Below are 26,634 nucleotides of genomic sequence, written 5' to 3'. Positions count from 1 at the left end.
GTCTTCTACAGGAAGCTCTGAATTTCTACAGGAAACATCCTGTAGAACCTTTGGACGAGCCAAATCCAATTCCAAAAGTGAATCTGATGGTGGGAGCCTATTGGTTAGGCCTGCAAGCACTTGTGTGTCCATCCCTTGCCTTCATCCATCATTTTTTTCACCTCCTTGTGCTTCTCATTGTGCTTCTACAGGATCTTCCTGTAGAAATTGTGGGAAACTAGGCATGCATTTCAAAAAGTGGTTTGGCGAGCATGGTAGCTTCCTCAAGGGTTCAGAAACCCTCATGCCATCTTCCAACTCCTCCTCCATCATCTCCATACCTGCATCACAAGCAAAATTCATTTTGTCATCCCATGCAAGCACATGCAAAATGCCTTGAAGCCAAAAACACATAGAGCAGAATTTGTTTTTGCCATAACTTGAGAACCATGCATCCATTTGACAAACCATTTTATGGGGGATTGTACAAGGTCGATGGCAACATGCTTGAGCAGTTTCAGCCAATTCCGGTGCACGGTTTCCAAGGAATCAGCCTCCATCACCATCAGCCATTTTTGCATTTTCCCCATAACCGTGCATCCGTTTCAAAACCTGTTTCATGGGGAGATGCACATGGATGATAGTAGCCTACCCAAGTAGTTTCAGCCGATTCCGATGCACGGTTTCCGAGAAATCGACCTCTGAATTCTTCAGCCATTTTCCATTTTTCTCGAAATCCGTGCATCCATTGATCACGAATTTGCTATGGGAGATGCATAATGATGGTAGGAACATGCCCACCAAGTTTCAGCTCAATCCGGTTGGCCGTTTGGGAGAAATGGCAAAAAGAAGTTCTGGTTTGGTGAAGATGCAGCAACAACAGCTTGAATGTGCAAATCTGAACGTGGAAATGAACATTTGTTGCATGCATCCGTCCAGAGGGCACCTGCACAAGAGAAAACAGCCATAAATCATCAATCAAGCTACCATACATGCAGCAAATGAAGATCAACACATGCATGCAGCAAGACGCTTCACAAAGCAACCACGCACGACTTGCAGGTACGTGACTTAACCTTATTCCTCTGTTGCATGAATGTAATTCGAAATCTGCGTGAACAATGAGATGGTTGGATTTAGACAAATCGGTGGCCAGCTAACTGGCCACCCTCATCCAGTTCAACAGCACTTGGTGGGTGAATGAGACACGTGCACTCAGCCATCTCAGGGAGGAAATTAAAAACGGGCAGTAATGAACAGTTAAACTTCAGCGTGTTTGATGGTAAGAGATTAACAACAGAGAACCAATGGTTAAAACTGCAGTGGAGACAACAGTTGCATGGGCCAGCACACGTCTCTGCCACCTCACTCCAAAAATCACGCGGACATCACTGAGCGCTCGGCTGAAATCCAAAGACCGTTAGTCAACTTGCACTTGCATCGTGTTCACTCAAAGAATACATCCTCTGCTTCCACCATCGGCTTAATCTATCTTCCTCCGCTGAGTTTCCTACCTCTTTTCAAAATTCTCTAGTGCAGCGGGCTCACTCAAAGGCCGAATCACACTCTACAGGCGTTTTTCTACAGGAAGCTGTTTTACAAGAAACCCAGCCTACGAAGAGCTTGCACTGTTCATGTCAGGGGTGGCGATTCTTAATGAGGTAGGCCTGAACATAATTCTCCCACGCAATTGATTAAAAAGCCGGTGGAGTTGACGTGTTGAAGGGGTAGGAAATTGTGAATAAAAGTCTGTTCATGAAATTACAAGTCATTTTCTTATCGCTGCATGAGAATTGTTGTTGTATGCGGGATTTTCTCCAGGGGTTGATTCATAATTGAGCCACTGTTAAGGCTCACTTGCAGAAAATCGTGAATTTTATATACTGTGTGCATAACAGAGGCATAGCTCTGCGCTCTCTCTAAGGAAATCCCAAAAATCCACTTCTGTATACAAGCAGGCAAGCAGGCCAACAAAGCTAAAAATCCTTGGGTGTCTACTGCAATAAGGATGGCTAATGATAGCAGTTCCTCACATATCTACAGAGAGTAAAACACTGAAGCTGACAAGTCTTGCAAATAGGGCCAAGGAATTACAGTATGGGCTGATTGCAGCAAGATGAGGTTTTATCGTTCCCCACTTAGCAGATTCTTGAGTAGTTTTGATTGTGGCTATGTGCTCTATCCCGAACTGGTTTGTGCTCTACCTCGGGATGGGATATTACAAGCTTGAGTCTAGGATAGCCACAGCCAAGCTGAAAGGAAAATCACCCACAGCCGAGCATAATATAATGGTGCTGTCTGTTTCTACAGGAAGACAGAAAAAGCCACTACAGGACTTTCCTGTAGAAGCCAGCGAACAGTTTCTACAGGAAAGTTTGAAAAAAGGGCAGCAAAAGGAGAAATCGGCCGAGATTTTAGCTAAGGAGGTAGCACATGTGTTGGCCACCCCAAGCACATCCATCCCCTCTATGAACACTCATTTCTTTCAAGGTTCGGGCACAATTTAGTCACGGTTCAACCTTCTACAGGAAGCTACAGGACTTTCCTGTAGAAGCCTTTTGGCAGGCCAGAATCAATTTTGGAGAGGGATTTGAAGCTTGAAGTCTGTTGAGGAGGCATGCAACCACTCTTTTCTTCTATCCTCCACTGGTTTCATCTCCTTTCACCACCATTTCCGCCATCAGATTGAATATACTTGCACAATCATACCCAAGCTGAGAATTCTTTAGGGAAAGGAGCAAGTAGTGGGAAGAAGCAAAGAAGCATGGTTTCATAACAGAGAAGAGGACATCACTTCAGAAGCTTGGCATGACAAGGAGTCCATCAGGGCCATCGGATGAGGAGAGATTTGGTTGCTCAGAGGATGAGCAACACTTTCAGTAGGGGGGTGATGATGAGCCCCAAAAATGTACAATTATTTGGGCTCATTCAACCTCCTAATTTGGCTTAGTCCACCATTCTCATTTGTTTATTGCATGTTTTTGATTATTTTTATGTTAATAGAGTGAATTTGGTTAGTCATTATGCCAACAAGTCTAATGGGTGCTTTGTGTAGCCTTGTTGGTCAACTTGGAGACAAATTTGAAGGTCTTAATGAGCACTTGGCAGCCAAATTCGTGGGAGAACAAGCTAGAGGATTTGTAGGAAGGTGTCCCCCTCATTTATGGGCCCTTACCTCGAATTCTCCACCATCAGCTCGGAGTTCAAAGGCCACCAAATCAATGAGCACAAGGGCAGCCAAGCAAGTCAAGTTGGACTGCTGTTAACTCCAAGTCTTGGGCAGCCAAGTCCCTAACTTTTAGGAGGACTGTTGGGTCCTCAAATTGTATAAATAAGAAGGCTTGGGGCCTCATTTTGGTTAGCTAGTGGTTGGTCATTTTTGGTAGCTAGTTGGTAGTCATTTTTGTAGCTAGTTAGTCATTTTGTTTTAGCCATTAGTTAGCTAGCTTGTAGTTCGATTTTTAGGCCATGGATTAGCTTTGCTTTCAGCTCATTCTCAAGCTCTCCTTATGGACAGTTTTGATGTACTTTTCATTTCTTGATTAATAAAGATGGATCCAGCTTTGCACCAGCTATAAATCGTTCTTGGGAGGCTGTAGTTCTTGGGGTTGGGCCCATCTCAAGCGCCCAGTACCTCCCTTGTTTATCTTCATGTGTTTGCTGCATTCTCATAATAAAAATCTGCTCTTTAGATCTTGCCTTGTTATGGTAGTTGGTTTTGATGGGTAACGTAGCTTTTTATGCTTAGAATCGATTGGTAGGAGTTTGTTATGCATTTAGATCTTTTGGAATGCTCTTTCTCACGTGAAGTACATGGTTCTCTTTCCAAACAAAGCTGTTGTTCATTTATTTCATTGACAATTAGATTAAGTTAGCTAGGACTTGGTTTGTTTGCAAGAATTCATTGATTCGTTTAAATGAGCATTGTGTAGGGCATCTCTATCATCTTCATCACCTCCTCAAGTTCCATTTAACCTCTGTCTCACTCATTTACCCTCCAACTCTCTCATTTCCCACATAGCTCCATCTCCTTCAACTTTCGTTGGTCCCATCCTTCCAATCATCAAACCATTGCATACACTCTCCCTTCATCTGATCTTCCACTTCTAAAGCCATCACCAGCCTTATTCCTACCTTACACATCTCCCCCTACCATTCCATTACTCCTCCATCACTCCAAACACTCACGGTAGGTCATCTTGTAGCCATTTGTAGACATCTTGTAGAAAACAGAGTATCCTGTAGGATCCTCCACAGCCATCCTGTAGGAGGCCACTCTCTCGGTTGCGGAGCATCTGAATGTGAGGAACCTCTGTGGATGGATGCTAAGGATCCCTAGGAACCTCTCCTAGCCTCCCTAACCTGTCCCACACTTTCCTTCCTTCTCCATCCCACCTGCACAACCAAACCCTAGTTAGCACAAGATCACAATCATTCCATTCACTTAAAGGAAAAATACAAAAACATAACTTTCATGATGCAAGTAGCTTAGATCCATGCATTTTCACTTATTAGAGGTAATGACAGCATTGGTAGAAGTTGCATTTACATTCCTTGCATTGTAGAGGTTAGACTAGTTAAATTAGGGTTTCCTAGGTTTACATGCTTTGATTTGCTTTCAGTTCATTTTTGTCAAGTAAAGTAGCTTTCCTTTGAGATTAGCTTTCGTCCATCAATTAGAAAGCTTCTTCTGAGAGCCTATAGAAGTTGGCTTGAGCCCTAGCGGACTTGTGCCAGCTGACCAAGTGACATCTGCGACAAGAGCTAGTACTTGTGCATATAGCACCGTCGCTTCCAAGTTTGTACGAACTACCGGGTTGATAAAATTAAGAGACAGGAAGCCCCAGGAGTTGTAGCATTATTAATACAATACTGGAGCTCACCAGTATGGTCACAATCAGTCCACATTAAATACTGGGTGCAAGCCAAGAAATGTGGAATGTTGATCTCGAAGGAATTATCACCTACACCCTTGGTGATGGAGCGGACAAAGCTTGCAGTGGGGCCTAGTGAGGCACTCCTTCTGCAAATGTAACCTATCTTTGTCGCCCACCTAGAACTTGTATGATACCCAATACTAATCATGACGATACTTGTACTTAGCATTGGCTCTATCCAATATGTCATGGACCTGTTGATGAGCACTAGTATTTCAGCAAGAATGCTACAACTCTTGGAGCTACCAACTTTACTTTATCAACCCGGGGTCCGTACAAACTTGGAGGTGACAGTGCTGTATACACAAGTAGAAGTGATGGTTCTACCTTTTTTCACTCATTAGCTAGCGAGAGACCACTAGGGTTTTCAAGCCAGACTTCTGTGGATTCAGAAGAAGCTTAGTTGCTGATGAAAGAAAGAGAAATCTACTCTAGGAGAAAGCTTGTCTACTGCAATAAGGAAAATGACTAAAATCCTATGCTAAAAACACACCATTCTCTAACTAACTGTTGAGAAACTATGTTTTACAAGAATTCCAAGCTAACATGTATGAAATGCTACTATCTAAAGCATGGAAGTTCAAGACATCAAACATCACTACTGTGCATGTAAAGGACTGAAATAAATCTGTTTTGTTCTTTTTATTCTTTTTATGGAAAATCAAGTGTAAACCCCAATCTCTTTTGGTGATGTGGCAGGTGGCTTTTTGGTGATATGATATCCTACTCACTTCTATGAGGAGGATATGATAGGTTGTATTGCCTTTAATCTTGATATTTTAAATTATAAAATTATTTGGTCTACTCTCTTTCTCTAAGATTCTATAGAGATATTAGACTCGGAACATTCACATCCATATAAGATAACAAGAGTGATGACAGTATCAAAAAGGAGTTTCTTCTTATCCCATAAAAAATGGCCTACTAATTTACACTTGTTTTCAAGCCCATAATAATCTTTTCACCCTCCTTTTATTCTTTTCTCAAATGCTATAGTTCCAATTGAACTTGTCATGAATATCAATTCTCAAATATTTGTATATGTAACACCCTGTTTCTGTCAGTCTGTAAACGTAAATTCAACTTAGTGTCACTGTAAATTATGGCATATATGTTTTGGTGGTTTTTGAGTTATGATGGACAAATTTTAACTGATGTAAATATATTCACTCAAATAATGAAAAAGATCGTTGACCAACTGACTGAAGGGTATAGCATTGACACTAGCCATGATACCATGAGTGAGAATTAATGAGGAATTTGGGAAATTGCCTCACCCATTAAGAAAGAAACCATATCCAAAAGCCTATATTCCAAAATGCCAAAATTTGAATTTGAAATTTTCTTCCTCTTTGCCACTTCACTAAAATCAGTGATTAAAGGGAGATGGGAATTTGAGCATCCAACCACCCACAGTTATGGGGTATTATGGAAATTGATTAGACAACCAAATTTGGTCGGAGATGGGTATAACAAGTACCCATCTCAAGCTCTGTGCTTTGACCCACAAAATTTCCTTACAGAGGCTGGAACATCTTCCTTAGTTGGAGTAGGGGAATGCATGTGGGGGTTAAAGGGCCAAGTTTCTTGTACGCGGAGAGTGTGTTGAAGGCTTGGGAAGTGTAGAAGAAGAGTTGGAAGGGATCAAAGAACATCCATGAGTGAAAAATGAGTTGATTCACAAGTAATTGTTTTGCTAGTAATTTCTGGCAAACAGATATTCCTAGGGAATCTAAAATTCATGCCCCTATGGGGACCATTTATGAGTATTTTGGCATGTCAACTCTTGAATTTGAATACAAATTCAAGGCATGATCCAGACTTATGCAGTAACACAACATAATATACAAATAAAAGTAAACACAAAGATGCAGCAAAAATAAATCTTCATTTCATTAACAACAAAGAACTCAAATATGCTTACAAGCAAAATGGAAATAAACTAGCTCAGGCGATGGTAGCTTATCTTTGAGAAGCAATGTGGTGGCTACATGCCTCAAAACTATGTTACAATGAGGCTACAGGGCCTTTTTACTATTGAACAACAAAGGAAAATGCTAAACAACCAAAACCTTAACCCCAGGAGATGGAACTCCAAGAGTTTGTGGGCCCCATTAGGGTTAGTTGGGCAGCCAACTTCCTAGGGCCGTAACTAGGTTATATGATCTTTGTTTGGGGTGTACAATACCTCGTTGGAAATATCTCTTCGATTACTACAGGAATTGCGATATAACCCTACTTATGTCCATAGGCCTACTGCGGACTTCAAAAAAACTTCATTTAAGGGTTCAAAACAGCGTCGAAAGTTCAGGACCCAAAAAAATTCTAAAAATTGTAAATTATGCTATAATCAAGGAAAATGATGAAACCGACTAGAGGTCTAGGTGGAATAGGTGGGTGGCCACCAATATCTACATAGATCAGTCCTCCCCACTTAGGAAGAAATGGTCTCCATTGCATGTAGAGCCTCCATGAGGTGAGGAAATTTTTGTTGAACCTGGTCCTTCGTGAACCACTTGCCTTGGTGAAGGAGTTGGCCTGCATTGAAAACTAGATATAGTTGGATCCTCTGTTGGGGAGTGTTTTTGATCTGTGTATCCATGATCCTTTTAGTTGTGGTATGTTCGATGCAGCTTGGGTTGAGCTCTATTGGTGTCAACAACTCAACAATGTCAGACGTGTCCAACAATGGGGGAAAGTATGGTCACAATTAATCCACATTAAATACTGGGTGCAAGCCAAGAAATGTGGAATGTTGATATCGAAGGAATTATCACCTACACCCTTGGTGATGGAGCGGGAAAAGCTTGCAGTGGGGCCTAGTGAGGTGCTCCTTCTGCAAATGTAACTTATCTTTGTCGCCCACCTAGAACTTGTATGGTACCTAATACTAATCATGACGCTGCTTGTACTTAGCATTGGCTCTATCCAATATGTCATGGACCTGTTGATGAGCACTAGTATTGCAACAAGAATGTTGCAACTCCTGGAGCTACCAACTTTACTTTATCAACCCGGGGTCCGTACAAACTTGGAGGTGACAGTGCTGTATACACAAGTAAAAGTGATGGTTCTACCTTTTGTCACTAATCAGCTAGCGAGATATCACTAGGGTTTTCAAGCCAGACTTCTATGGATTCAGAAGAAGCTTGATTGCTGATGAAAGAAAGAGAAATCTACTCTAGGAGAAAGCTTGTCTACTGCAATAAGGAAAATAACTAAAATCCTATGCTAAAAACACACCATTCTCTAACTAATTGTTGAGTTTCCTGTAGGATGGCCTCTGCTTCCTGTAGGTCCTGTTGTGTATCTTGTAGGATGTCTTTTCCTTTGGATAAGGTAGATCTGGTTACAGGTCGTCTCACATAGGTGATAGGAGACTTAGGGGAGGTTTGTGCTGAGGACCTTTCTTCTTGAGTTTTTATAAGAGGAGCCATCTTCTCCTGCTGTTTAGGTGAGTCCTCAATAACAATGGGAACCATGGTTGGAGTTTGGGGTTTTCCCTACCTTATCCTTGTACTTTTCCTCGTTCTGAAGTGTAAGGGGGTTTGCCTCTATCTTTTGCATTTTTTTTTTTAGGGGTGCTAAAGGAAGTGAGGGAAGTTGTTGCCTCTCTCTCAGTGGGTTCTGGAGACACCCTATGTGACTCCTCCTTGTCTTCTGCCTCGTCTTTTTCATTTCCCTTTTTACCTATGCCTTTCTCCTCTTCTTCCCCCTTTAGATCCTCATCTTGTTTATCAGTGTCCTCCTTGACATCTTCCTTTGTTTCTTCATCACCTTCTTTCTCTACCTCTTCATCCTTCTCTACTTCTTCTCCATCTATTTCGATCTCTTCTTCATCCTTTTCACTGACAGTAGGGCTAATATCATATGTGAGGGATTTGATATCCTCATCTGTTTGCATGTCTCTGAAAATTTCCCATTGGATAGGAATTCTGAGGTTTTGGAGGACATCTTCTATGATGATTCTAATTAACCCATGGTAGGCTAATTGTTGGTAGTTTCTTTCCTGCACCTTTATGTTTGTATCTATCAGTGATTGCAGAAGGAAGTATGGTATGCTGAGTCTGCGGTGAGGAGGTGTTTCTGCTCCAAACCTCAATTATTCAAGGAGCCTAAAGTGATAACCATAAACCACACTATACCTACCTTCACATGATATGTAATTTATAAGGTGGTAGCTTACCTCATTCCGGGGGTATGGTAGGCTTGTTCTCCTTACTCCATTCTTGTCCTCAATGGGCTCCTCTCCCTCCAAAAATAATTTCTTCTTGGCAGTCTGGCTATCTCCCTTGTCTTCCTTTCTCCAAGGCGCTCCTACGGGAAGTGTGGTAATTCTGCTTATGAGTTTAGGGGTGAGTTCTATGGAGAGGCCTCTCACCACAACAGTGGCATGGATTCTAGCTAGTGGAATGAGGGAGAGAGAAAAATCTTGGGCCACTTCATCATCATACCCTCTCAATTTCTCAAAATACCCCATCCAACTATGCCTCATGAAGATTTCTAACAGAGGAGGGTGTTGGTGAATCCTCATAGAATTAATGGGCTCCCTTCTATTAAACCCCCCTGTCATTTTGTCTGGTGAATTTTGAGGAGCAGAGATGGTTGATACAAATTTTAATGTAGGAGGAAATGGGACTTAAATACTTGAGGAGACAATTCCCTTACACAACTATCAAATTCACTCAAACTAGGATATTTCCTATTCTATTCACTTGGAAAAATGGAAGAAAATGCAGAGCCTACCTCCTCATGGTGTTTGTTGTAGCCAACCCCCGTGTTTCCTTCTCTGAAACAACTCTCTGCTAATCCTGTAGTTTGCCTAATTGTATCCTCTAGGATTCCTGTGTGATCCTGTAGGATTCCCTGTGTGATCCTATAGGAAGTCCTGCGCAGGAGAAAGATGGAGTTTTTCTCTTCTGTAGGTTGCTTGGGTACGAGAGCGATTTTGCTAGAGTGAGCCTCGAGGAGATGAATGCATGAGTGCATGGGGATCAACGTTTATTTCCTCTTATGTTCGAGTTGAGTGAGGTGGTGTGCTAGTAGCCGAGGTACGATTTTTCTATTTTTGGACTGTTGGTCCCCACTACCACCTCATCATTCCCCTCTCCTCATAATCAACTCCCACTTCGGGCATCCGTAGTCTCAACTGCTTCTAATCTCATTCTCGTTTTCTTTGACTTGACTGCTGCCACGTGTGTGGGGACTAACTATTTTGTCCTCGCTGACTGAACGAAGGTGGCCAAGTTAACTGGCCACCCTTCACTTATAAACCAACTCACTCACAACCTTTACATCTTTTGACTACATTATGAAAATGAGAGAGTGAAGCAAGATAATTACCTGTGGTGATAATACCTTGCTGCAGTTTGTTGAGGACATGAGGTGCTTGCTGTGTGGTGGCTGCATGTTATTTTTCCTTCCTTTTTTATTGCCCTCTGATGATTCCCTTGGTGTGCAGGTACTTGGTATTGAAGATGATGGTTTTGCTTTTACTCTAGAGCTTCTTTTACCCTTGAATCTTGATGCTGGAAGCTTGTTGCAACTCATGATTTTTAATCTGTGGGATATGCTGCTACAGGATTTCCTACAAGATGTCCTACAGCTGCTTCTCCCTCAAAATTTTTAATCATTTCCACTGTTGGGACTTTGAGGATGATGACATGGATAGAGAGGAGGTCTAGGAGTGTGAATAATGAGAAGTACACTTAGGTGTTGTTCCCTTCTACTCCTTGTTTCATTTTCCTCTGTGTTTTTTTTTGAAGACTGTGAAAAAAAAATTGAAGCTTATTTTTTTATGATGGATGCAGGGGTGATCATGGTGGAGAGAGGTATGGTAATGAAGTTTTTATGTAGGGTTTTTTTTTTTTTTGGACATGGGTAGGTCATTTCCTTTCCCTAGGGTTACTCATTCTAGGATTTTGAAGCCACTATAATGCCTACAGGATCATCCTGTAGGTTTTCAGGGAATCCTGCAGAAAACATAGTACCCTTGAAAACTGAGGCAAACGAGTGAAAGAAATGAAAGAAATGGTGGAGTGATGAATGATAATGGATGGAGAAATAACAATATGAGTGGAATAGGTCCCTTTTTGATTCTCCTTTTCTCTCTGATCATCCTACTACTAACCTGCAAAATTTTTTTCATGATTTTTCTTTTCTCTTTTTCTTTTAATTTTTTTTTTCTCGAAAACAACTAGCCTACCTCCAAGAAGTTTTCATTCTACTTGCTTTCCCTGGGCGCCTAAAGAGAGGTTTTCACCCAGAGATATTTTTATTTCTCTTTTCTTTTTTCCCTTTTTTTTTGACACCATTAGGCCGTCCCAAGAGGTTTTCAGCCCAATAGTGGGACTCATGTGCCTCATGGAAGTTTTCACCTGAGTCCTTATTTTTCTTTTTTCTTTTCTTAGTGACATGATGAGGCAAGAGCTAAAACTTGCTCCACCACCATCACTATTTTATTGATACCATCAATGAACTCTTTCTTTGACAATGGCCTCTTGTAAACTTTCAGTCTGTGCCCATTAACAAGTAAAGGAATGACCTCTGCATCTATGGTTCTGATCTGCACTGAACCATTATCATGACATATCTCTATAACATAAGGCCCTAACCATCTTGTCCTTAACTTGCCCTTAAAGTCTTTATATCTAGAATCATATAACAAATCCCAATCACCTTCTTGAAATTGCTTATCCTTGATGTTCTTGTCATGCCAGATCTTCCTCTGAAGTTGATTTACCTCTGTGTGTAGAAGGGCTTGCATTCTGAACTCATCTAAACCATTCAACTGGAGAAACCTCTCCTTTTATGCACTGCTGAGGTCTAGATCTAGTTGGGCTGCCATCCTCAATGTGTTATACTCAAATTCAATGGACAACAGGGCCTTTTTTCCCATAGACCAGCTCATAGGGTGTGAATCCAGTGGTGGTGTTATAGGTGGTATTATAGGCCTAGGTGGCCTCAACTAGTCTATCTGTTCAATCTTACCTGCTGATGCTAACCACTTTGGTAAACATGTCTTACAACACTTGTTGGGTCCCTATAATACTAGTAATTACCCCATTACTATTGTAGTTATACCCCTTATTTATATTGTTGTGCCCCTATTACCCCCATATTTTTATTTCTGTGCCCCATAGAATCCCTCTATTGTTATTTTTGTGGCTTTATATTATTATTGTTAGGTCGGCTGGATTATATTGTGACTCCTTAGACTCCTATATATAGAAAGGAGGTTTTGTCATTTGTATCATCCAAGAATTGTTCATTTATGTAATGTAAAGGAGGTTGCCCCCTCGAAGAGGCTGAATTCTAAGGCGTTGATCTCTCTTTTCTATCTTTTCTTGAGCTGGTTTCATAACATTTGGTATCAGAGCTTTGGATTCTAGGGTTTCACTGCTCCAAACAGGTCATCGTGACATTTTCGCTATAACTATTTTTCTGTGACGTTTCAGAAGTCGCAAAAAAAACCCATTTGAGAAGAAATCGCGCTGAACCTTGGGTCCTAATTTCAAATCTTTTCGCGTGATATTTTTGGAGATATGATCTGAGGAAGTTGGTCTTTTTGCAGACTCCTGAATTACACTCAAAACAGGTGACCTGGGGAAAATCGTCATAAATTTCTTTCTGAGCATCGGATTGAAATTTCGTAAGAAGGTCACTGCGGGAGATTGTGCATAACTCTTTCTTGTAGAATCCAATTTGGATTTGACTAGTGGCATTGGAAAGAGGACATAGAAGGCTACTACAGGTCAAAATTTTAGAACTGGATGATCCGAAATTACAGAGATACATCAGATTCAATATCAGGCTTCTACAAAGTAAAAAAAAGGTGTGTAGTTTTTTTTTTAAATTTTTGCATAAGCTTGGTTTGAAGGAATTCAAAGGGCATAGTAAAGCATTATTATCGGTAACTGATGCCCCGAGGAAAGAAAATGCAAACACCTAGTAAGGAACCTAAAAGCTCTAGCATGACTCATGAATAAGAGGAAGAAATGCTACATGATATATCAAAATTACAAGAACAAGTGCAACAAATGTCACGCTCACAAAAGCTAACAGATGCTAAGATAAATGGCGTGGAATCTAAGATAAAGGGCATGGAAGCTCAGGTGAATGGCATGGACGCTAAAATTGATGGCATGGATGATAAGATGGAAGAATTGAAGATAAATATGAATAAGTTGCCACAAGAAATGGTCACTAAGGGTGAAAGAGTACTAAAGGAAACTCATGATGAGAACAAAAGAAATGTTAATCATGATTCCATAGACTCTAATGTTGGATCGAAGACTCACCATGTTCCAAAAATCGATATGAGGAAGTTTGATGGCAAGGATCCCGCCACATGGATATTACAGATGGAGCAATTCTTCGATCTCAATAATGTGCAAAACACACAAAATGTACGTATGGCAACTTTATATTTGGAACCAGATCAGTTTGTATGGTATCAATGGCTTTGTTCTCATAAACAATTTATCACTTGGGCAATTTTTACGGAAGAATTGATAGCACATTATGAGGATACAAAAAGCAACACTTTTTTTAGCCAATTGATAAGTCTCAAACAAAAGGGTTCAATAATGGAGCACATTGAGGAGTTCCAAAAATTGAACATAAGGGTAAAATATATTCCAGAGGAGCATAAGATTGATGTGTTCATAGGGTCTTTAAAGGATAATATCCAACATGATGTGCGCCTTTGGGAACCTGATTCATTAGAGAAGGCATTCAGGTTAGCAAGAAAAATGGAAAGCAAAATTATGGCAACTAGGAAGCATACCATTCACAACTATAAAGACGGAAGTGTTGTTGCCCATAGTCTTCCACAACCTACAAGGTTGACACCACAACAATTGGAAGAAAAAAGAGCAAAAGGGCTTTGTTACAATTGTGATAGCAAATACACAAAGGGTCATAAGTGTGGTGAGAAGAAATTATTCTACATAGATTGTGAAGAGGAAGAAGAAAAGGAGCAAGAAAGGTCAAAAGAAGAGGATATATTCCAGGAACAAAGCCTAGATGAAGAACAAATAAATCCGACCATATCTTGTAATGCATTGGCGGGAATTACCACTCCTCAAACCATCAAGATAGAAGGACAAATCAAGAAGAAAAAGGTAATAGTGTTGATTGATTCAGGAAGCACCCACAATTTTATTCATTGTAGGGTAGCAAAAGAATTGAATTGCTTCCTATATCCAGCACCAGAGTGTCAAGTGATGATTGCAAATGGAGGAACAATAAATTGTTCTGGAAAGTGCCATAATATCAAGCTATCCATGGGAGAATATGTATTGACTAGCCCAATGCTTTCCATTCCAATGGGAGGTGCTGATGTTGTACTAGGAGTCCAATGGCTACAATCCTCGGGTACAATAGCTTTTAATTTTCAAGAACTTTTCATGAAATTTTCTGTGGAAGGAAAGGAAGTTGAATTAAGGGGTATTGCAGGGAAACCAGGAAAGATAATCAGCTCTAATGGCATGACAAAGCTTCTAAAAAAGGAGCAAAGAGGTGTAATTGCACAATTATGTTCGCTAGATGTTTCCACATTGGAATCATCTATTTCTCCAGATCTCCAAAAAGTCCTGGACAATCATTCCAAGGTATTTGAGACTCCCAAAGGTCTCCCACCTATGCATGATCATGATCATGCTATTCATCTGATTCCAGGAAGTGTTCCTCCAAACATCAGGCCGTACAGATATCCATATGTCCAAAAAAGTGAAATTGAACGTATGGTTGCAGAAATTCTAGAGGCTGGTATAATTCAACCGAGTCAAAGTTCTTTCTCAGCTCCAGTAGTATTGGTGCACAAGAAGGATGGATCATGGCGCATGTGTCCAGATTATAGGGAGCTCAACAAGCTCACTATTAAAGATAAGTTCCCCATTCCTGTCATTGATGAATTACTGGATGAATTGCATGGATCAACTTACTTCACCAAGTTGGATCTTCGTTCGGGATATCATCAAATCAGAATGAAGATTGAAGACATTCCGAAAACGGCATTTAGAACTCATGAGGGTCATTATGAATTTTTGGTCATGCCTTTTGGCCTTACCAATGCACCTTCAACATTTCAAGGTTTGATGAATTCAATTTTCAAACCATTCCTTAGAAAATTTGTGTTGGTATTTTTTGATGATATACTAATCTACAGCAAGTCTTGGAAGGATCATGTTGAACATGTTGACAAGGTGCTACAACTATTGGAGGAGAAACAATTATATGCAAAAAGATCCAAATGTTTCTTTGGAGTCCAGGAGGTGGAATATTTGGGTCATATTGTATCTCATGAAGGAGTTAAGGTAGACCCTAGCAAAATTAAAGCCATTAAGGAATGGAAAATCCCCACATCCATAAAGCATCTGCGAGGATTTCTTGGGTTGACAGGGTATTATCGCAAGTTTGTTAAGAATTATGGGAGAATAGCAGCACCTCTAACAACATTATTGAAGAAAGATTCATTTTCATGGACTCCGGAAGCAACAAAGGCCTTTAAACATCTTAAAGAGGCAATGTACCAAGCACCGGTCTTAGCTACACCGAACTTCACAAAAACCTTTATTGTGGAATGTGATGCTTCAGGAAATGGAATTGGTGTTGTTTTAATGCAAGATGAAAGACCCATTGCTTTTGAAAGTCGTCCAATCAAGGGAAAGTTTTTAAGCAAAGCTATTTATGAGAAGGAAATGTTGGCAATACTCCATGCACTTAAGAAATGGCGACCCTACCTAATGGGAAGACACTTCAAGGTAAAAACGGATCACGATAGCCTTAAATACTTTTTAGAACAAAGATTATCCTCTGAAGAGCAACAAAAGTGGGTCACAAAGATGTTGGGTTATGACTTTGAAATCATCTACAAAAAAGGGAAGCAAAATGTGGTGGCAGATGCACTCTCAAGAAAGGATGAGGATATGGAAGCATTGTTGTGTGCCATTTCTATTATCCAACCAGATTGGATAAACGAAGCAAAGGAGGAATGGAAGAATGACGAAGAAGTGTGGGCACTTATTCGAAAGCTACAACAAGATTCCAGTACTTCTGATACATTTAGCTGGAAAAATGATTCGTTATGGTACAAAGATCGCTTATACCTCTGTAAGAATTCCCAGCTAAAACAAAAGATTCTTATGGAATTGCACACTTCTCCCTTAGGAGGCACTCAGGATTTTTAAAAACTTACCACAGGGTTAAGAAGGAATTTTTTTGGGATGGCCTTAAATCAGATATTCAAAAGTTTGTGGCGGAATGTTTGGTTTGCCAACAAAATAAAGTTGAAACAATTAAGACACCGGGTCTATTACAACCTTTATCCATTCCAAGCCAACGTTGGGAGGAGGCCTCTACTTCCTGTAGGTCCTGTTGTGACATTGGAATGACAAAGTGCCTCTCTGTGCTAGGGTCTTGATTTGGAACTGAAACCATTGTTCCTTAAGGTATAGTGCATAGGAATTAGCTGGCATCCTGCACTGGATTGCTTCCAAAGATAAACTGACCATGGATGCTAATTGATTCTCTCTTTCTTGCAATTGTCCTTTCAACCATGCATTTTCTGCCTCCAACTAAGTCTTCATGATGGCTTCTTTGTCCCTCAAGCTACTTAGTTCCTTTCCCACCTCTTTGAGCATCTCCTCCATGTGACCAATGTCCTCCACTCCCTTGGACTTGGGAATCTGCATCCATATATGAGTTTTGGCTCTTTCTTTCTCAAGCTCAAAGAATAATGGAATGGCAATTTTTTGTGGAATGACCCTGCCCCCCTCAATAAATATGTAGTAGGAGTCAAGGTTAGGTTGAGGACTAGGTTCCCTTAGCTCTGGGTCTTCTCTCTTTGTTTCTGGCTGCTTACTTCTTTCCTCATCCAATTTTTGAGTTTCCTGTAGGTTTAGCAGAGTTTCTTGTAGGATTGCCTCTGCTTCCTATAGGTCCTGTTGTGTATCTTGTAGGATGTCTTTTCCTTTGGATAAGGTAGATCTGGTTACAGGTCTTCTCACATAGGTGATAGGAGACTTAGGGGAGGTTTGTGCTGAGGATCTTTCTTCTTGAGTTTTTATAAGAGGAGCCATCTTCTCCTGTTGTTTAGGTGAGTCCTCAATAACAATGGGAACCTTGGTTGGAGTTTGGGGTTTTCCCTACCTTATCCTTGTACTTTTCCTTGTTCTGAAGTGTAAGGGGGTTTGCCTCTATCTTTTGCATTTTTTTTATAGGGGTGCTAAAGGAAGTGAGGGAAGTTGTTGCCTCTCTCTTAGTGGGTTCTGGAGACACCCTATGTGACTTCTCCTTGTCTTCTGCCTCCTCTTTTTCATTTCCCTTTTTACCTATGCCTTTCCCCTCTTCTTCCCCCTTTAGATCCTCATCTTGTTTATCAGTGTCCTCCTTGACATCTTCCTTTGTTTCTTCATCACCTTCTTTCTCTACCTCTTCATCCTTCTATGCTTCTTCTCCATCTATTTCAATCTCTTCTTCATCCTTTTCACTGACAGTAGGGCTAATATCATATGTGAGGGATTTGATATCCTCATCTGTTTGCATGTCTCTGAAAATTTCCCATTGGATGGGAATGCTGAGGTTTTGGAGGACATCTTCTATGATGATTCTAATTAACCCATGGCAGGCTAATTTTTGGTAGTTTCTTTCCTGCACCTTTATGTTTGTATCTATCAGTGATTTCAGAAGGAAGTATGGTATGCTGAGTCTGCGGTGAGGAGGTGTTTCTGCTCCAAACCTCAATTCTTCAAGGAGCCTAAAGTGATAACCATAAACCACACTATACCTACCTTCACATGATATGTATTTTATAAGGTGGTAGCTTACCTCATTCCAAGGGTATGGTAGGCTTGTTCTCCTTACTCCATTCTTGTCCTCAATGGGCTCCTCTCCCTCCAAAAATAATTTCTTCTTGGCAGTTTGGCTATCTCCCTTATCTTCCTTTCTCCAAGGCGCTCCTATGGGAAGTGTGGTAATTCTGATTATGAGTTTAGGGGTGAGTTCTAGGGAGAGGCCTCTCACCACAACAGTGGCATGGATTCTAGCTAGTGGAATGAGGGAGAGAGAAAAATCTTGGGCCACTTCATCATCATACCCTCTCAATTTCTCAAAATACCCCATCCAATTATGCCTCATGAAGATTTCTAACATAGGAGGGTGTTGGTGAATCCTCATAGTATTAATGGGCTCCCTTCTATTAAACCCCCTTGTCATTTTGTCTGGTGAATTTTGAGGAGCAGAGATGGTTGATACAAATTTTAATGCAGGAGGAAATGGGACTTAAATACTTGAGGAGACAATTCCCTTACATAGCTATCAAATTCACTCAAACTAGGATATTTTCTATTCTATTCACTTGGAAAAATGGAAGGAAATGCAGAGCTTACCTCCTCATGGTGTTTGTTGTAGCCAACCCCCGTGTTTCCTTCTCTGAAACTGCTCTCTGCCAATCCTGTAGATTGCCTAATTGTATCCTGTAGGATTCCTGTGTGATCCTATAGGATTCCCTATGTGATCCTATAGGAAGTCCTGCGCAGGAGAAAGATCGAGTTTTTCTCTTCTGTAGGTTGCTTGGGTACGAGAACGATTTTGCTAGAGTGAGCCTCGAGGAGATGAATGCATGAGTGCATGGGGATCAACGTTTATTTCCTCTTATGGTCGAGTTGAGTGAGGTGGTGTGCTGGTAGCTGAGGTACGATTTTTCTATTTTTGGACCGTTGGTCCCCACTACCACCTCATCATTCCCCTCTCCTCGTAATCAACTCCCACTTCGGGCATCCGTAGTCTCAACTGCTTCTGATCTCATTCTCGTTTTCTTTGACTTGACTGCTGCCACGTGTGTGGGGACTAACTATTTTGTCCTCGCTGACTGAACGAAGGTGGCCAAGTTAACTGGCCACCCTTCGCTTATAAACCAACTCACTCACAACCTTTACATATTTTGACTACATTATGAAAATGAGAGAGTGAAGCGAGATACTTACCTGTGGTGATAATACCTTGCTGCAGTTTGTTGAGGACATGAGGTGCTTGCTATGTGTTGGCTGCATGTTATTTTTCCTTCCTTTTTTATTGCCCTCTGATGATTCCCTTGATGTGCAGGTACCTGGTGTTGAAGATGATGGTTTTGCTTTTACTCTAGAGCTTCTTTTTCCCTTGAATCTTGATGCTGGAAGCTTGTTGCAACTCATGATTTTTAATCTGTGGGATATGCTGCTACAGGATTTCCTACAAGATGTCCTGCAGTTGCTTCTCCCTTAGAATTTTTAGTCCTTTCCACTTCTGGGACTTTGAGGATGATGACATGGATAGAGAGGAGGTCTAGGAGTGTGAATAATGAGAAGTACACTTAGGTGTTGTTCCCTTCTACTCGTTTCATTTTCCTCTGTGTTTTTTTTTGAAGACTGTGAGAAAAAATATTGAAGCTTATTTTTTTTATGATGGATGCAGGGGTGATCATGGTGGAGAGAGGTATGATAATGAAGTTTTTATGTAGGGTTTTTATTTTTTGGACATGGGTAGGTCATTTCCTTTCCCTAGGGTTACTCATTCTAGGATTTCGAAGCCACTATAATTCCTCGGGATCATCATGTCGGTTTTCAGGGAATCCTGCAGAAAACATAGTACCCTTGAAAACTGAGGCAAATGAGTGAAAAAAATGAAAGAAATGGTGGAGTGATGAATGATGATGGATGGGGAAATAAAAATATGAGTGGAACAGGTCCCTTTTCGATTCTCCTTTTCTCTCTGATCATCCTACTGTTAAGCTGCAAACAGTTTTTCATGATTTTTCTTTTCTCTTTTTTTTTTTAATTTTTTTTTCTTGAAAACAACTAGCCTACCTCCAAGAAGTTTTCATTCTACTTGCTTGCCCTGGGTGCCTCAAGAGAGGTTTTCACCCAGAGATATTTTTATTTCTCTTTTCTTTTTTCCCTTTTTTTTTGACACCATTAGGCTGTCCCAAGAGGTTTTCAGCCCAATAGTGGGACTCATGTGCCTCATGGAAGTTTTCACCTGAGTCCTTATTTTTCTTTTTTCTTTTCTTAGTGACATGATGAGGCAAGAGCTTAAACTTGTTCCACCACCATCATTGTTTTATTGATACCATCAATGAACTCTTGCTTTGACAATGGCCTCTTGTAAACTTTCAGTCTGTGCCCATTAACAAGTAAAGGAATGACCTCTGCATCTATGGTTCTGATCTGCACTGAACCATTATCATGACATATCTCTATAACATAAGTTCCTAACCATCTTGTCCTTAACTTGACCTTAAAGTCTTTATATCTAGAATCATATAACAAATCCCAATCACCTTCTTGAAATTTCTTATCCTTGATGTTCTTATCATGACAGATCTTCCTCTGAAGCTGATTTACCTCTGTGTGTAGAAGGGCCTGCATTCTGAACTCATCTAAACCATTCAAATGGAGAAACCTCTCCTTTTATGCACTGCTGAGGTCTAGATCTAGTTGGGCTGCCATCCTCAATGTGTTATACTCAAATTCAATGGACAACAGGGCCTTTTTTCCCATAGACCAGCTCATAGGGTGTGAATCCAGTGGTGGTATTCCAGGTGGTATTATAGGCCTAGGTGGCCTCAACTAGTCTATCTGTTCAATCTTACCTGCTGCTGCTAACCACTTTGGTAAACATGTCTTCCAACGCTCTATTGGTCACCTCCACATTCCCATTAGATTGTCAGTGATAGGGAGTGGAGGTCCTATGCTTGATCTTTTGATGGCTGAGCAAGTCTTCAATCATGTTGGAGGTAAACTGGCTGCCTTGATCAGTGACTAGTTCTCTAGGGTACCCAAATTTGTAAGATACATTCTTCCTTAAGAACTCAGCCGCCTTCTCCTCTGTTTCTTCCTTAATTGCCTTGGTTTCAACCCACTTAGTCAGATAGTCAGTGCACACAATGATATACTGCTTTTGCTTGGAAGAAGGGTCAATAGGTCCAATGAGGTCCATGCCCCACTTGTCAAATGGCTTAAAAGTCACTTGAGGTTGTAGAGGCATTTCATCTCTTGGAGTAGGATTTTCCATCCTTTGGCATCGATCACACTGACTAGTATAACTTTTCACATCCTGATGAAGAGTGGGCCAATCATACCCAACTTGTAACACTTTAAATGCTGTCCTCTTTGCTGCAAAGTGACATCCACAAGGCTCATCATGACAGGTCAGAAGGATGTCAAAGACTTCCTCCTCCCTGACACACCTTCTCAGAATTTGATCCAGGCCTAGTTTGAAGAGGTTTCCCACAATCCAAGTGAAGGGGGCGCTCTTCCTCACAATCTTGCTTTTCTCCTCGGAAGACAAATTCTATGGGAACTGTACAGATACAAATAGTTTTCTATGTCAGCAAACCACGAAGAGAGAACTGAAATGGTGAATAAGTGCTCATCCGGTAACTGATCATCAACCATTCCCTCTTCACCTATAGGCAAAGTTAATTTGGACAAAAAATCTACAACAACATTTTCCTTACCAGGCTTATCAACAATAGTTAGATCAAACTTTTGTATTAAAAGTAACCATCTAATTATCGAGGCATTCACATAAGGTTTATTCATTAAATATTTGATTGCAGCATGGTCAGTATGTACAAATGTTTGATAGCCTGTAATATAATGCCTAAATTTGTTAAATGAATGCGCAACATCCAGGATCTCCTTTTCGGTCACTATGTAGTTTAGTTCAGCCTTTGAAAAATTCTTTCTAATAAAGTAAATGGCATAGGGCAATTTTTCATCTATCTAGCCTAGGGATACTCCTATGGCTTTGTGTGAGGAATCAACATGAATATGAAAAGGAAGGCCAAATTTGGGCCTCGGAGAATCGACGCAGTGGTTAACTTGTTCTTCAGGGTGTCCAGGGCCTCTTGACAGCTTTTTGACCATACAAACTCAGAGTCTTTGGCCAACAACCCAAATAAAGGAGAAGCCAACTCGCTGAATTCTTTTATAAACCTTCGGTAGTATCCATCTAACCCTAGAAAAATTCTGACATCTCTCTTCTTTTGTGGAGGTGGGACCCTTTGGATGATAGCTATTTTGTTTGGGTCCACTTATAGTCCTTGCTGAGATTGAATGACCTAGCACGGTCCCTGCAGTCATCAAGAATTCACATTTTTCGGGACAGAGAGATAGGTTCATTTCAATGCATTTGTGCATAAACTTACCTAAGTTGGACAAAGCCTCCTCGAAATCACCTCCATAAGGTGTAAAATAATCCATATAAATTTCTACTGCATCACGGACTAACTCGACAAATATACTCAGGACTATTCTCTAAAAAGTGGCAGGAGCATTGCATAGGCCAAAAGGAAGGACCCTATAGGTGAAAGTACCCCAAGGACAAGTGAAGGTGGTTTTATCTTGGTCTTCCAAGCAGATCTGAATTTGATTGTACCCGCTAAATCCATCTAGGAAAGAGAAAAACATTTTCCCTGCCATACCATCTAGCACTTGGACGATTAAAGGTAGAGGGAAATGGTCCTTCTTTGTGGCTTTGTTCAACTCCTTGTAATCAACACAAATCCTCCACTTACCATTTTTCTTTGAAACCAACACCAAAGGAGAGACCCATTGACTATCTGAGATAGGGTAAATGAATCTTGCTCTAGCAGTTTTTGCAGTTCTTCTTTGACTATATCTTTAAGAGCTGTATTCATCCTCCTTTGGGGTTGTTGAACTAGCTTGCAACCTTCTTTGGTATAAATGTGGTGAGCACACACCGAGTGGTGCACTCCTTTCATCTCTTTGTAACTCCACGTGAAGGCATTCAAATGTTCCTCTAGCATGTTGTACAACTTTTCTTCTTGGAGAACATAAAGAGATGGATTGATTTTCAAAGTTATGTAGGGGACAAATTATATGGTTTTGACACGGATAGGGTTGGAATCGGCTAAGCATAGATCGATTTGGTGGCTTTTTTGGGTTTCCTTTACTACTTGTTCTAAGGACAATGTACTGGGAGTTGGACTTTGGAGTATGTGTTCAATCAAATCATGTTCATTCTGTTGTCCCCCTCCTAGGGTTGTTTCTAAAGTATAGAGTCGGGCAGAATAAACTTCATCTTCCTCCTCCTCTTCTAGCCACAAAGGTAAGTCATGTTCTAGAGATGGATGAGCAGGAGGGTATTGGACTAACTACTTGGACATATGCCCATTCTTGATGGTCATATTTCCAGCTCTGTAGCTAATGTAAGCATCGGCAGTGGCTAACCAGGGCCTCCTAAGGATGAGAGGGTAACTAGTAAGCTTAGCCTTAGGCTGAAGAACAACGAAATCTGCAGGGTATTCCTAAGAATCAATGGAGACCATCACATCCTCCACAATTCCCTCAGGGGTCACTTTGGAGTGGTTTGCAAGTTGCAGAACTATTGTAGTTTTTCTCAATGAACCTTAGAGGTTGAGTTTGAGCATGGTGTCCTTGGTCATCACATTAATGGTATCCCCAAGATCGATCAAAGTGCGTGGGATGATGGTTCCATTGATGTTCACATCTACTACAGGGATTCTAGGGTCCAAATACTTTGGACAGATTACCTACCCCAGCATTAAGTTGGATATTTGTCCAATGACATTAATGGTAGGGGCATCTCTTCTTCTCCTCCTTGGATGCTTGAATCACTTCTCCTTAATCAACTTGTTGTGTCGGCCAGATAAATCATTCTTGCAGACAAGACCGATCTCCCTAGTATCTACAGATATCTAGCGACAAGCAAAACAAGAAAATTCTACCTTTCTCTAAATATTGCGATTTATAAATAAAAGCCAAGAGGTGTTTTAGACCCTACCTTAAGTCCAATGCTAGTTTTTGGCAGCCACGCTTCGACTGTCCAAATGAGTTTCCTTTTGAGAACCTGTAAACACAAACAAGCACACATCAAATAATACTTGCATAGCCAATAGAATAAATCATATTCATCATGATGATCAAGGAATTCATGAAATAAACCATAGAAGACAGCTTATTGAGAAAAATAAACTTGATTGTATTAACTTTAAACAAAGAAGAACTTTACAACTTTGGTGCCTTGATGTTGTACAAGCTCCTCCCAAGGTCCAGCAAGAATCTCCTCTTCTTTGACAAGCTTCACACTCTTCCCAAAGAGATCAAAAGGTATGTAATCTCTCCTCTCAAGCTCAATTAGGAAGTCTAAATTCCAACAACATTTACCCTAAAAAATATTCAGCTTTCAACCTCCTTAGTAACCAGCCCAATGCCTCATTTTATAGTATAGAGGAAGGAAGTTACCAGGTCCACCTTCAAAGGGATAAGCTCCTCACATCAAGGGGTTAGCTCCTTTAGTTATGGGATGCATGAACCTCAAAGGAGCGAACTAACCACCTCAAGATTCCCTCTAGAAGCTTCCAGAAATAACCCAAAGTGATTTTTTAAGAATGTACTTGCGCCTTTTTTACTTTTATAGGGGTCCGCACCCATTACATAGAAACAAAACGGGCAGGTCCACAGGGAACATGACTAGGGGGTGCGGGACCGCAGGTAATGCTAAGGGAAAGTGCGGAACTAGAGTTTTAGAGATTTTCAAGGAATTCCTCATTTTTCAAGGCTTGACATGAAGAGCTGAGGTTTAAGACTTGCATAGGAGGAAAGTATGAGTGGTGATAGACTCACATGATTGCAAAATGTCATGGTGACAATATTTTGTGCAACAGGTTGCCCCCTAAAGTGTGAAGTCTATAATAGATAGTATTTGTCATCTAAGAAGAGTGAAGTACTTGATCATTTCGAGGATCATCTTGTGGAGAGCCTGGTTGGAACCTGTAAAAACATTCAATACAAAATATATATATATGTGATCATATCATCGCTGAGATAGGCATTCCCATACTCAGATCAAAACTGACTAGAAAACTAACTAAACTGCTCTGATATAGGAATGATCTTGTAATACATCACAAGTATAGACATATGTAGACACAGTATGGGCGTAGCCATCTGTTTATGATTAGTTCACTGTATAATGAATAACAAAATTCCTCGCAGCCTGGATGGTGGAAACTAGATCCAGGGTCTTGATTTCTACTTCCCAAACTAGTACGATTCTATCCATGTGAATGAATGTGTCGAAGTCGAACATGGTAGAAACCACTTGATTACCAGTCAATGATGTAAACTGTTAACAAGTGTGAGAGAAACCACCAGTAATGTCAATGGCTCTCAAAGTACTCAGTAAAATCCATGAAATGTGAATAGATGAGTTGATGTCGAACATGTCACGGAATCCTTTGATCGAAGGTCAATGATGCAACTTGTCATCGAAGGCGAGAAACCTGCCATTGAGGCATGCAGATTCCAAGGTACCGACGATTTCTAGATCATCTTTCCAGATAATGAGCTGAAGTCGATAGAAAGCGATCCGTCGTAGGCAAGCCCACAACACGAAATCATAGATCAAGTATGAAGAAATATAATTTGCAAGGATTGACTCAGGGATGGTCAAGATGGATGACAGATATTTTGCAGATGAATGGTTTATTTGCACTGACCTCTTGAACACATAACGACACTGCAGATGGTTTGGTGACAATTGACCCAAAGCTAATACCCAGAAACCGGCTGAAGACTTTCAATATGGTTTGATTAACTGTTAGGCAAAGGATTTCCCAACCCAGGTGAACAAAAAGTGTCATGTTCAAGAGTGGTTAAATGTTTTTCTGAGACACAAAGTATAACAAATAGGTTCATTTTTCTCTCTTTTCCCCCACCATTTCTGGCAACTACCTCTTTATTTTTGACAAGCTTGAGGAGGATAACATTTGCTTGGTTATAAGCTCATCCTTCGGATGAGTCTAAATTAGTTTAAATTCAAACCCTAAAAAGGAGTGGTCCGTTCCTGTTTGTAATTGAACAGGTCCTTTACTGTTAAATTTTAACGAGTCCAGTATAGGAGAAACTCGGTGTTTTTCAATTTTAGGGAGTCAGAAGAAAAACTTAAGAAAACTCCATGGTTGTCCTTTTTCGTAAATTTGTGTCTCCCAAGCCCAAAAAAGTATAAAATAATACTTTAGAGAACCACTTGACCATTACGATTAAGGAGTACTTTTCATAATTAGTGCCTCTGACCTGAAAAAGTAGAAAAGCGATCAACGACACGTCATTTTATATCCAATATCGAATTTGAAATGACAAAAATTCGGTAATCTTTTTATTTTTATACGGTCAGAAAAGAGATGTAAATGGACCGTCCTTTTAATTCCGTTTTAATGAGCTTAAAAAGAAAAAATCGGCAATCTTTTCACAATTTAGGAGTCAGAAAAGAGCTTAAAGTCGACTCTAATGTTTTTGTTGAAAATGATCAATTTTGCCTGAAACGATATTCTGCACAAAAAACTCAAACATTACTCATACCTGTTTAAAATAAATAAAAATGCATCAAAAAGTTACCTCTTTAAAGTGAAAAATAAACAAATTAAAAATTTATTTATTCACAAAAGCTTATAAAAAGGGCTTTTGTAAATTCATTTTTACCGTTTGACTTTAGAGTGATAAAAGAGAGCTTTTGGGTAAGAAACTTCCCGAAGATTGTTGAAAATCCGTCCGTTGGAATAAAAAACAGTCACCTCCAGGTAATCCACATCACTTTAATCTTGCATTTCAACCATTTGAATTTTTTTTTTAGGTTTCTATTTTGATTTTTAGGAAAAATTTAGTTTAAAAGACCACTTGCGGGGGTCCAC

The sequence above is a fragment of the Pinus tabuliformis genome, chromosome X, assembly GCF_031772625.1.
Source record: "Pinus tabuliformis cultivar Carrire ecotype Pingquan chromosome X, CPIR1, whole genome shotgun sequence".
Classification (NCBI taxonomy): Eukaryota; Viridiplantae; Streptophyta; class Pinopsida; order Pinales; family Pinaceae; genus Pinus; species Pinus tabuliformis.
This window is presented reverse-complemented; position numbering follows the sequence as displayed.